Source organism: Nycticebus coucang, chromosome 6 (assembly GCF_027406575.1).
Source record: "Nycticebus coucang isolate mNycCou1 chromosome 6, mNycCou1.pri, whole genome shotgun sequence".
Lineage (NCBI taxonomy): Eukaryota > Metazoa > Chordata > Mammalia > Primates > Lorisidae > Nycticebus > Nycticebus coucang.
In genome coordinates, this window is record NC_069785.1 from 126,476,146 (window position 1) to 126,485,204 (window position 9,059).

The 9,059-nt window shown below is 39.7% G+C and overlaps 1 pseudogene; it reads right to left on the bottom strand.

Moving 5' to 3' along the window:
• Positions 1-7,394: 7,394 nt before the first annotated feature.
• On the bottom strand, positions 7,395-7,858 carry LOC128587953 (60S ribosomal protein L23a-like; annotated as a pseudogene).
• Positions 7,859-9,059: the final 1,201 nt, after the last annotated feature.

Genomic DNA, 9,059 nt, shown 5'->3' on the forward strand with positions numbered 1-9,059 from the left:
TTTGACCTCAGTCTGAGCTACATTTTCTTTAATTGGATTGGACTTCCCTCCCTTCCTTTCTTCCTTTATTTAGGTTCCGACCAGAGAAGGAAGCCTATTGAACTCTGGGGATATATTAATTACAACATGTTTTGGCCAACCATGTTTTGGTTTTCCATTATGTTCACATCATCTTTTTATTGTTCTATACCGCAAAATATCCCATGGACTGACTCTCTGGGGAGAGGACAACCTACCACAAGTGGGTGGGGGAACTCCTGTGGTGTCAATTCATGAGGCAGAGGATTTGCTTTCTACATTCAAATCTGCCAGGAGTAGGGGACATCTCCAAGGCAATTAGGGAAATGCTAGACCATTTACTGTGGGAGTCCTGATCTTCTCCCAAGGGATTGAATTCTGCTGCTGAATGAGAAATTTGCAAATGTTTAGAAAATCTAAAAATGCGATTAAAAATAGAAGAGCACTTCCTTATTAGTAATAGTAACCACAAGACCTTTGTGGTTAACAAACTGCTCACATCTGACACTCCTAGTTGTCCTTGGTGTCAGTACATTCATGTTACAATGGGAAGCAAGGTACCTAGAGAGCTTGGTGACTCCCACAAGGCCAGAGCTGAGCCGAGTTTTATATACACTCTTTCCACTGCTTTCTTGTCATTTCTTTCCAGTTAAACCATCAACTAGTGTTCGCTTACCGATCAGATGGTGCCGTAGGTACAGACTGCTCTAAGACATGGCTATCAAAGATGTTGAATCTACAGAGTCAAGTTCATGTCTGAATTTATTCTACATCTTTCCCTTACCCATGTAAATGGCATTCCTTCCTTACTGCCAAAATAGCTCTGGAACACATTAAGATTTCTCCAAACTATTCTCTACTCCCCAAATAGACCATGCTATTTACACGTCATGACCTATAGCATAGCTCAGGTCTCATCTATCTACTCTGACACTTCTCTTGCTTTGTGTACTTTAGAATCTGTTGCGCCTTCCTTAACATACTCATAGTATAATGTTTAATTGGGTACTTATGTTAATGAGCTAATGGATCTAAAGAGCTAGCCCAGAGACCAGGCATGGTGTAGTTACTACAAGTTAGCAGCCGGGCGCAGTGGTTCATGCCTGTAATCCCAGCACTTTGGGGGGCCAAGATAGGAGGATTACTGGAGGCCAGGAATTTAAGACCAGCCTGGACAACCTAGTGAGACCCTGTCTTTCCAAAAAAATTGTAAAAATTAAAAAAATAAAATAATAGGTGTTGGCTATAATGATGCTGCTGCTGCTGCTGCTGAAGACAAAGAAATGATGTTTCTTCCAGTAATTAGTCTGCAAGACTAATAAAGACAACATTATATTAGTCTATAATGGAGAGTGTTGAGGTAGATGTAAGTAACTATAGCAATGGTAACTTTAAAGCAGTGTAGCTGAATCACAAACACGTAGTATGTATGATTTTGGAACAGTCTTAGGAAACATCCGGTCCTGTGGTTTTGAACATGTGGGCCACCAAACAGCAGAATCCCCTGGGAACTTGTAGGAGATCCTAGTCTCATTCACCATTTATTGAATTAGAAACTTTGGGAACTGAGCCCAGAAATCTGTGTTTCTTCAAGATCTCCAGCTGATTTTGTTAAAGTTTGAGGACCACGGATCCCATCCACACATCATCTAAGTGAACCATCATGAGAACAAAGGTGCAGAATTTCAATAATTCTGCCAAGCTGTAATTGCCATCTAATGACTATGTGACCTTTGCATTTTTCCCCATTGCTCTTTGAAAAAAAATCCTTTTAAAATGTTCCCTATTCAGTTGATAGTAATATAGTAACAAGTTTTGCTGTAGGCAGCAATACATACCAGAATAGCAGAAAACCTTAGCACCAGAACATCAGAATATGTATTCTGACTCTTCCAATGACTGTCAGTACAATAATATGTGGCTGCCATTCATGCAAAAAAAAAAAAAAAAAAAAAAAACCCTTGCTGTGTGTGATGAGTATAGTCAGGCTCAGTGGTGGTGTCTTTGGTGCCTCAAGGTGATAGCCCCAAACCTGGGCTTCCAGGCAGTAACTGAGCACGGCAGGGAGGGATCCTAGGTCCTGCCATTTCTGCGCAATATGAGGCTCCTCCAACTGCCCATCCGTCCTCCAGAGCTCTTGTTGGGCTGGCTACTACTCTAAGGGCTGCTCAACCATCTGAGGCTGGCTCTTCCTTCCCTCCATCCTTTCACATTGTCAGATCTGCTCCACGTTTTGAGGCTTTTTGTACCTTAGGTTTTCTGTATTTTACCTTTGCTCTCTTCCCTGTATCTCTCAGCAGGATTAGCCTCCATACCCCCCACCCCCACCCACCAAACAAACCTTTTCTACTTCTAGCTGCTCCTGGTGTTTGCTTCCAGGATGACCTGAAATGACCTGCTACTCTCTCTGAGCCTCAGTTTCTAGAATGAAATGAAATCTCAGGAGTCCATCCATAATACGGAACTAGAAAATGATAAGTGGTTGCAACGTAGTTATTAGCAGCAAGATTATCAATATCTCAAGGTTATCATGCTTATGGAAGACCTTCATATAAATGTGCATGGCAGAAACATCTGTTGCTTACCAAATATTCAAATGATCTCCAATACTTCTAGCCCAGGTGGGGCCATGTGACATATTCTGTCTAATGTACTCTGAACGGAAGTGATACATTTTCCATTAACATAAAATGCAGAAGAATAAATGTCTTCCAAGTTTGGCACAGCAACCCCCAAGGATATGTGTTTAGGATAATGGAGTCTTCCTCAGCCTGTGATTTGTTGGGCTAAGGTGGAGCCCGGCCCTCAGGTAACTCACGTGGAAAATGTTGTATGATAAGAAATGCAACTTAGATTACTGGATTAATTTGTTACCACAGCCTAACCTATCCTATCTTGGCTAAAACAGTATGTTTTGTAAAATACATGTAAAGCACCATGAAAATGTAAGATATTTTCACTTTAACTGTTCACTTTGTGACACTGTTCTTTACTGTACTTAGAAGAAAATGTATCACCGTGAAGTAAAGAGGAAAATACAATTCAAAGTCAGAAGAAAAATAGAATTTGATTTGGAAATAAAGTCCTCAGACTTCAGATAGGAAGATAAGTCTGTCATGGTGAGGGGAATCTTATTTGGGAAAAAAAAGAATCCTAAAGTTTTTCTTGAAAAAAGTACAGAATTGAATAAAAGTAGGACATCATCATAACCCCCCATCAAGTATACAATCGAATTATATAGATAGTGGGAAGTGTTTTTCCTGCATTAGTTTACTCTAAGGTGAAATAATCAGCATTGTTCAAATTCCCTTTTTAAAAATGCAATAAAACTAGAACAGAACATTTCTACAGTGGTGGCACTTTCTATATATGTGACTTACATGCCCAGAGGATGGCTTGGTACCCAGCTGCAGAGAGGACCAGCTGCAGGGAGGACCAACTGCAGGGAGGATCAGCTGCAGGGAGGACCAGCTGCAGGGAGGATCAGCTGCAGGGAGGACCAGCTGCAGAGAGGACCAGCTGCAGGGAGGACCAGCTGCAGGGAGGATCAGCTGCAGGGAGGACCAGCTGCATGTTGGTCCTTTCCACTGTTGTGTGCTGGTGATTCCACTCTTCCAGTTTTTAGAACACAACCAATCAATTTGGGGGGTGGGGTCAATGGTGGATAGGGAGGAATAGGGAAGACTGAAACAGCCACAGCAGGACTGGGCAAGGGCCAGATTTCACAGCCTGGATGACATTTGAAATTTTATTGCCATCAGACAACTGGCAAGGAGCAGAACTGGTCTGTGTGCTGCCTTTCCAAGGATAAAATGTTAAGTTGATATTCCTTGGAGGGAGCTAACATTTGGGTTGAAAGTAGAGAAGGCAAGGCCTCTATGTCTCTGGGTGGTGACGGAATCAAAACATATACAACTTGAAGCTTCCACTTGACGTGACCTAGAAAAGCATTTTATAAAGATATTACCTTCGAACGACTCCAGGATGCTCATAACTTAACCCTGGAGCAAAAGAGACTAGGTTGCTCATTTTGTAGTTTACCATAAATTAAAGGAATGAAGTGTAGCTATTTTTATGGCAAAAGTGGGGAAGGGGTGAGTTAAAGGGCTCTGAAAGCAGACTGTGTTCAATAAAGAAAAATCACTGGAAACAAAGATGGAGGAACAATTTTTACACAGTAAAATGGTAGTCAATTAGGATAACTGTAAATCTCATGGTATTTTTCAGTTATAAGTCTGTACTCAATCTAGTTTCCTTTCAGAGCAGTGTCATATGAAATATGTAGCCTCTTGCCTGGTTACAGATCCCACACGATTTTATATCTTAGGAAACAATTGTTCCACCCTTCTTCCTTCCTTCTTTCTCCCTCCTCCCCTGTCACTTCTGTCCTGCAGGAGATTTACTACTCTGCATAGTTACCTATTGATGTGTCTGTCTTAAAGTGGGTGGATAATTTGGTCAAGCTATAAAATGGAAAAAAAATGAAAGACTAGGTTTTGCTATTTAGAAACAAAACAAAACTAGAAATTAAAAGTAAAACCTGACATTAGCGGCCATTTTCTGTTTTTGTTTCATTAGGTCTTACTGACTCTTAGCCTTAGAAGTTAGAAAACCTGTACCTAACTCACCACTCTTCCACTAACTTTCTCAGAGATGCCAAAATTTATTTTGCATTTTCTTTCTTTCTTTTCTTTTCTTTTTTGAGACAGAGTTTCACTATGTTGCCCTCGGTAGAGTGCCGTGGCATCACAGCTCACAGCAACCTCAAACTCTTGGGTTTATGAGATTCTCTTGCCTCAGCCTCCCAAGTAGCTGGGACTACAGGCAGCTGCCACAACACCTGGCTATTTTTTGTTGTAGTTGTCATTTGTGTTTAGCAGGCCCAGGCCGGGTTCGAACCTACCACCCTTGGTGTATGTGGCTGGCATCATAACCACTGTGTTACAGTCACCGAGCCTAATTTTGCATTTTCTGTATATGTGCCAGGCATTTATCCAGGTGCTTTCACGCATACCACTTCATTTCATTGTTATAAAGGTACATTGAGGTTAGAATAACTACATGTTCTGGTTTGCCTAGGACAGTCCCTGTGCCCATTCCCCAGAGTTCCATCCCAGCGTCACCTCCTTTCACTTTCATAAGGGTTAAGTTTGGAAAATGAATGTCATCTGACCTAGGGTAGGTATTACCATGATATTCTGTTGATAGGCCTTTCTGGGTTTCCTCTCTGATAAAAAATGGGATGTTATTTTTGTTTTTTCCCTTTTTAAAAAATTAGATCATAACTGTGTACCTTACTGCATTTATGGGGTACAATGTGCTGATTTTATATACAATTTGGAATGTTTACATCAAACTGGTTAACAAAATAAATAAATAAACAAATAACTTTTAAAAATTAAAAAAATGGGGTGCTTTAGTAAATTACATAATAATAAAAATCCTCTCGAAGTCTAATGTCTATGATTTCTTGTGTGTTCATAGATTTCTTGGCACTGAGTCTTTCTGCTTTAAAAGTCCTTTAGGACAAAGACTCTGCCCCAGCAACCTGTCATTTCTGAAAAGGGGAAAGGAATCCATCATTCGCATACAAGAAATAAGAATTTCTTGGACAAAAAAAAAGTGAAAGAATGCCTAGTGAATTTACATGTGTTAATCACGAAAGATGCCTATTCAGTTACCAACAGTTTAATGAAAGATGCAGAGAGCAGAGAAAGCATACCAAGAACAATGGAGTGATATATTTTTTAAATCGTTTTCTGACACCGATTTCGTAGTAAGATAGTGAATTCTAATACATTTCAATTTCAAATAACTGCAATAATTGAGAATTATTAACTCTTTCATTGGTAGGTTACTAGTCTTGTATTTTTTTTCATATGTTTTTAAATGTTATATCAAGAACACAGTTTTCACTTTACCCACAGGCTGCCTCCTGGGAAGCATGTTGTGGCAGAGAAGCACAGGCTTTACAATAAAATATTTGAGTTATCTTCCTGGCTCTGCCAGTTATTAAAATGTGTGCTGCTTACTCTTTCTTTGAAACTCAGTTTCCTTATCCATAAAATAGAAATAACAACTTGAATTTGAAGGGTAGTTCTGAAAATTCAATGAGGTAGGGCTGGCATGTCGCAGGTCCTGAGCAAGTATTAATTCATTCCTTCTTCCTGCCCTGCTCCCAATGAAGTGCCTACAGGAAATGCATCAAGTAGGTATTGTAGCATAAATCTTGTCATTATAAAACTAAATCTCTCATGTGCTGTTGGCTGTGCAAGTAACAGTAGGAGGGATTTCACTGTCGATGCCTATATGATTAGTAGCAAGCAGTGGTCTGGTGTTTCGTCCCTCCTTTACAATGAAGTTCTTGAAAGTACATTCTCTGTCTTCTGTAAGGCTGTCTGTAAGTCTGTTGATCCTCCAAGGCTGAACACAATGTTCTCTTTTGAGAGGATGTTCAACAAAGGCAATCTGTCATCCATTCTTCAAGTCCTAAATATCCCTCCAAATGGAATCAAACTGCCTTTCGAGCTAAGGGGAAGCTCAGATCAGATCTCACCTGTGGTATTGGGTTCTGTTCTGGATTCCATACTTTAAAAGTGCCCCATGTGTAGTCTCAGGATTAATGGGCCTGAAATGATTAGAGGATAAAGTCTTGAGCAGCTGTAGCTGGAAAAGATCTTCAAATGTGTTTTGGATAAATAATGTGCTGATGGAAGCACATTCCCTGACCTAAAAATGACCAGTTCTGGCCTAAAATGGGGAAGAATAAAGTTTTCTTCTGGAAACACAATATAGAAAGAACAGAGAGGCATCGAGGGAGAGACACAGACACAGTAAAATGCACAGGAAGAACAGACCATTGCCAGAATAAAAGGAAATTGGAAGCAGACACTTCACGCTACACATTAGAAGTATTTCTCTATAACCACAACTAACAAAATCTTCTTAGTCAAGTGAGTGTCAAACAGTTATCACAGAGGCTGAAAATTTTATTGCGTCTTTGTTTGTAATCTGTCAACATTGTACATCCAATCCACAATTATCCAGAACAAAAACAATAACATAAGTAATCTAATAAATAGTGGCTATATTTAATAATAGGTATCTTGGTGGGAGAATGGCCTTAAGCTTTCCAGAATTTCTCTCACCTGCCCAAGCTACCTTAACTACAAACACTTATCTTTAATATGGGCAATGGTGATTTCTTAATCTTAGGTGATACATGAGTAAAAAAGCATCTTCAAAAAACCTTACTACATTGACGGACTGCTCATTCACACTATTGTGAATATATTATTTACTATTCAAGTAGAGTTTGTTTTTTTTTTTTTTACGGTGAAAAGTTATATATTTAGAATTGGCCAGCTGGACTTGGTTTAGATGATCCCAATTTTGTTAGCAACATCCAAAGCATCATAATCAGGAGCCAGTCAACATATGCCTTCTTCTCAGGGTGTTGATCAGGGTGTTGACCTTGGCCACATCAAAGTCATAAAGCTTCTTCACAGCCTGTTTGATCTGGTGCTTGTTGGCTTTGACATCCACAATGAACACAAGTGTGTTGTTGTCTTCTGTCTTCTTCATGGCAGACTCAGTGGTCAGGGGGAACTTGATGATGGCTTAGTGGTCAAGCTTGTTTCTCCTGGGGGCACTCTTCCGCGGATATTTGGGCTGCCTCCGGAGTCTCAGAGTCTTTGGCTGCCGGAAGGTGGGTGATGTATGGATCTTCTTTTTTGTGTGGCTGTGGATGCCTTTTAGCACTGCCTTCTTGGCCTTCAATGCCTTTGCTTTCTTCAGCTTTGGGAAGGGCAGGAGCTTCCCTCTTCGCTTTCGGCGCCATCTTGTGAAAAGAGCTCAAGTAGAGTTTTAAAGCAAATCTCCTAGTCACCTTTTCAGAAATGATTTTCTTTATCTCAAACCTCACTGTTGATACTCTAAAACCAGCACTGAATCTCCTAGCTAATTCTTTTAGCCTTCCATAGCATTCCCATGATTTGTACCACTAAATATTGGAGGGGAATTTGAAATTCATGTAAAAATGTCTATTCTGTATTACCAAATATTTATTGAGTAGATTTGGTGCCAGGTGCCAGGCAGACCCTGAGCTTACTACTGATTATCACTATTTTATGGCATCTAAAAATGTGCATTATAAAAAATACAGAAAATTGTGTAAAGTTGTATTTTATTACATGAATTCAGTTAGCTCTATTTAACATTTCTTTTTATTTTATTTTTATTATTCTTTACTTTTCTAAAGTCCTATTTAAATTTTAAAAATCTTAGAGATAGCCATGTATGCTTAGTCATTCTGTATGGATTTTGATGCCAAAGTGGGGAAATTTCATAACAAACATCTCTTCTGAAATGTTGTTTGGTGTGATTCTCAAACATCTAGGGAGTCACTAACAGGATGGTAAAGGAATTCAAAACCATATTCTATGAGGAATAATACAAAGAACTGAGATATTTAGTCAGAAAAGCAAAATTTTTTTGGCTACTCAGAAGGCATTGAGTTCAGCAATACTTAGAATTTGGTAGGGCAAATGTGAGACAGTTCTGAACCTCAAATATAAGCATGGACCATAAGTCCATTCCAACTCTGAGAGCATCTGCTTCCAAGGGAATAAAACAAAGACGAGGAGCAAGGCAAACCATAAATTCATTTGAATCATAGGAGATGGAAAAGTACAAACTTTAAAAAAGAAAAATCTGGCCAGGGGTGGCGTCTCATGCCTATAATCCTAGCACTCTGGAAAGCCAAGGCAGGTGGATTGCTTGAGCTCAGGAGTTCTAGACCAGCCTAAACAAGAGGGAGACCCTTTTCTATTTTCTAAAAATAGAAAAACTAGCTAGATGTTGTGGCAGGTGCTTGTAGTCCCAGCTACTCGGGAGGCTGAGGCAAGAGGACTGCTTGAGCCCAAGGGTTTGAGGTTACTGTGAGCTATGATGCCATAGCACTCTACCTGGGGCAACTGAGTGAGACTCTGTCTCAAATAAATAAATAAATAAGAAAAATCTATGGAGCTTTCTTCTGCTAG